The sequence below is a fragment of the Atta colombica genome, unplaced genomic scaffold (genome assembly GCF_001594045.1).
Source record: "Atta colombica isolate Treedump-2 unplaced genomic scaffold, Acol1.0 scaffold61, whole genome shotgun sequence".
NCBI lineage: Eukaryota > Metazoa > Arthropoda > Insecta > Hymenoptera > Formicidae > Atta > Atta colombica.
Genome location: NW_017259552.1, coordinates 143021 through 147316, shown reverse-complemented (window position 1 = coordinate 147316; position 4296 = coordinate 143021). Strand labels below are relative to the sequence as shown.

Genomic DNA, 4296 nt, shown 5'->3' with positions numbered 1-4296 from the left:
ACTAAAAGTTTCGGAACGGTTTATCTTGGAAAGTATTGGTTTACTGGGAAAATGTTTCGTACAAAAAAATGTACAGTTTCAACAAATGTATCAAACGGCAATACTTATTTGATCTTGAACATAAGTATGAAGGAATTCTTAAAGTTAATTTATAATTTTTAATTGAAATCTCCAATTTTTGATCAATATTCTTGTAATTGTTATCAAAATCTTTTTTAAATACTGCAATAAAATTCCTTTTGTTTAAAGGGATCCTAAAATCAGCTTTATATTGTCTAAACCATATAATTTTTGTATAACCATTACTTTTTCCTTTTTTACTGATTTGAAAATTCTTTTCCATTAAAGTATATGCATTAAGAGAATGTACACTTGAGGTGTTTTTTACACCCCAGCGTCAGAAAAACGAAGCTCACATTATAATAATTACATTATAATAATTACATTATTATAATTTACTTTATTGATCGATATTGTTTCAACTTTTTACATTTCATGTGCAACAATTCTGAAATGATTTTGTAATACTATATGTCATATGAAATGTTTTAATATAAATGTTTCTAAAATCTATCTGTATGTGCAATAAAGTGAAAAACATATTTAAACAGAACAAAAAAACATCATGATATTAAAATAGCTCCAAAATGTTTACTAAAAGTCATTTTTTTTATCAATCACAATTTAGTTTAACGTTTTTTTGATACTTATCCTATTTTAATTTCGAAAAGCTTTCGTATATGAATAATGGTTTATTCATGGTATATATATGAATAATGGTTTATTCAATGGGTTATTCTGCTTTAATTGCGAAAAACTTTATATATGAATAGTTATATTGTATTGGGAGAAAGAACTTGCACTTACATTAGGAGTGACTCAACAAACAATTTCATATCATTTGAAATCATTGGGAATGATTCAAAAGCAAGGGAATTGAGTTCCATGTGAACTGAAGCTGAGAAACGTTGAAACCGATTTTTTGAAATGCTGCTTGCCAGACATAAACGAAAGAGTTTTTTGCATCGTATAGATAGATTGCATCGATATTCATCACTGGTGATGAAAAATGGATCCACTACGATAGCCCAAAGAAGAGGAAATCATGGGGACCACCTGGCTTCAACATCGACAGCCAAACCAAATATTCATGTTGCATATTTGGGATCAGCTTAGTATCGTGTATTATGAGTTGCTCAAACCGAACGAGATCATTATTAGGGCTCTCTATCGAACACAATTGATGAGATTGAGCCGAGCACTCAAGGAAAAACGCGCCCACTACTATTCCATGACAAAATTATTCTCTCGCATGATAATGCTTGACCATATGTTGCAGTGCCGATCAAAACATACTTAGAAACACTCAAATGGGAAGTTCTACCCCACCCGCCGTATTCTCCAGACATTGCTCCTTCCGACTATCACTTGTTCTGATCGATAACGCATGGCTTGTCTGAGCAGCACTTCACATCATATGAAGATACCAAAAATTATATCGATGATTGGATAGCCTCAAAAGATGAAGCGTTCTTGCGACGCGGTATCCACATGCTCCCAGGAAGATGGGAAAAAGTAGTGGCTAGCGATGGCCATTACTTTGAATAAAATTATGTACCGTTCTTTCAATATAAATAAATACTTAATTTTTGATAAAAAACGGCGGAAATTTATTTGTACTCCCAATATGAAAACTGCAGGTGTGATTTTTTAATAATGATTATATATTTTTTACATATATATGATTAATTAATATGATTAATTAATAATAAATGAACATATTACCAAAGGACTTTCTAATAACAAAAATTAACAATTTATAGAAGTACAGAATATCCTAATGACACGGAAAGTTTCAGTTATGTTGCAGAGATTTTTCAATGTCTCAATTGTGTATTATCACATTTGTAATACTCCTGAGACTATCTTCTTTGAAATATTACAATTGCAATTGTTACGATCTATAGACGCTACGATTTTTTTCTTTCGAAAGAATCGGCTCCACGTCGCGACTATGGCATCTATAAGACTCGAGTGGAATCCTCTGATAACGATCTGAGAGAACTGAAAAGAAGGACCGGACAGCGAAACAAGCTCCGCGAAAATTCATAAATGCCAATCAATCCGGAAGGAATAACAACCTTAATGCAGGCCCGAAAAGTGACAAGATTGCAAAAGACATTATAAATGCATCGAAATCAAGCAATAGTAAAAATCAAGCTTTGTCTCAGACTGACCAACAATTTAAGAAAACAAGCACCACGCCGTGCTTAAAAAAAGTTATAAAATGGGATAACTTCCCATGATAGCGTTATCTAAGATCGGACTCGCGACTGACAATAGTTGTCCTGCACGTAAAATTAGTTGTGTACAGTAACCGTCTGTTTACTTAGTCATATTTTCCGCGAGGATAACAGGATTCGTCATCCATCTGGAGCAATCTTGCCTCTAAAGAAAAACGTAAATCATTTCTTTTCTTCTCGAAACCGCTCTAACAATGCACTTTAGATTAACACTATAACGGTAGAACACTATAAAAATCTCGCGTGACATTGCAACTAACTATTGCATCCTACACAAAGGCACTACGCCTTTTTTTTGAAGTATAAATAGAGGTCCTGCGAAAGCGCAGAGCGTACGGAAATCAGGCTATCTCGGTTCATGTCAGTCAGTGAAAACGTTAGCTCACACCAGTTCGCGTATCTTTACGCAAGTGCATCAAAAATTGTAAACAAAAATTATTATTATTGGGATCATCCAACCACTGCGATTGTCTTTCTGGCGCTTTTGCGTGGATAGCGGGCTTCCTCGTTCACTTCAACCGATCTATCCAAGATTTCGTGGACCTAGCTAAACAATAAGTCGGCCTCTCATTCTATTCAGTTATCCACACATCTCCCCGTATAATACACACACACACACACACACACACACACACACACACACACACACACACACACCCCTTTATAACTAAATTCTAACTTAACCATGTTACCATAAACAAATCTATTGTAACTACATTTAATAATGATAAGTCTTTTTTTTTATTTATATAAATACATGTATATATATATATGCATAATATGTATATACATGTATATACATATTATGCATATATATATATACATACATATATATACAGAGTGTCTCATAAGATGGATACGAGCCACATTGAGAATGGAGAATGGATCAAAGGGAACAAAAAATTCTTATACCATTTTGAGATACTTGCTATAGTTTTCGAATTAGAAAAGGAAATGTCTAAGCCAATATGCGATTAAGCGGCGCCGCGCGAATTCATAGGACAGCCCACTCGAGCGGCGGCGGCGGCGGGAGAGGGAAGTAGCGCTTCGTTGCCTAGCACGGCGGTTCTGTGTGTTTCACCGCATCGCGCCATTATCCAAAAATGTTATTTTAGCTGAAGTTTTCTTTATATATTTCTTATCATTATAAATCGCGTTATTTACGATTAAATACTTTTATTACAAAAAATTATTTATTATTTATAACATACTGCTCATTAAAATCGGAGAACAGCAGTTGGGTCCCTTTCCTTGTACGTTACAGATTTTTTTAATGTAATGAAAATGGGCATTAAATTTGTTGGATAGTTTAATGAAAATAAATTAAAACACTCAATTCTCAATTAGTGTTTTTCAATACATTTCAGTTTTCAGTTACTACAAACTTAAACATCTCATTAACGTATACATAAATAATTTTTTTAGTGACAGAAAATTTAAATGTTATTCATCAGTGAACATTAAAGATTAATAAAATTTAAGGACGTTTCTAATGATATACAATTAAACTTGTTAAACGGTAAGAAACACGTGAAAAAAAAACCTCAATCAAATGCGTCATTGTACATGAAATAATATATTTGGATTTACAATGTAGCGACTATCTACGCGAGCTTATACTATAATTTCAGTGTACATGCATTAACATGTCAAAAAATAAAATTCCGACTAAATATAGCATAAAACGACGCGACAAAATATGTCTCGAAGCGTAATTAAATAGAAACATCGTATAATAAAGCAAGCGGAAAGATATCGCGACGATCAGCATACGCTTTGCGTAATTCTCTAATTAATTACATCGCTATCTATAATTGTGTTAAAACGTATTTAATCGTGCTAAATAACGCGATTTATAATGATAAGAAATGTAAAAGGAAAAGCTAAAATAACATTTTTGGATAATGTAGGCGCGATGCGGCGAAACACATAGAACCGCCATGCCAGGCTGTGCTAGGCAACGAAGCGCTACTTCCCTCTCCCTGCGCGCCGC

The 4296-nt window shown here is 33.6% G+C and overlaps 1 protein-coding gene across 1 annotated transcript in view; it reads left to right on the top strand.

Moving 5' to 3' along the window:
• LOC108692121 (odorant receptor 67a-like) overlaps positions 1-4296 on the top strand; it is a 27776-nt gene that overhangs the window by 6108 nt on the left and 17372 nt on the right. The gene's annotated exons all lie outside the window — the stretch shown is intronic.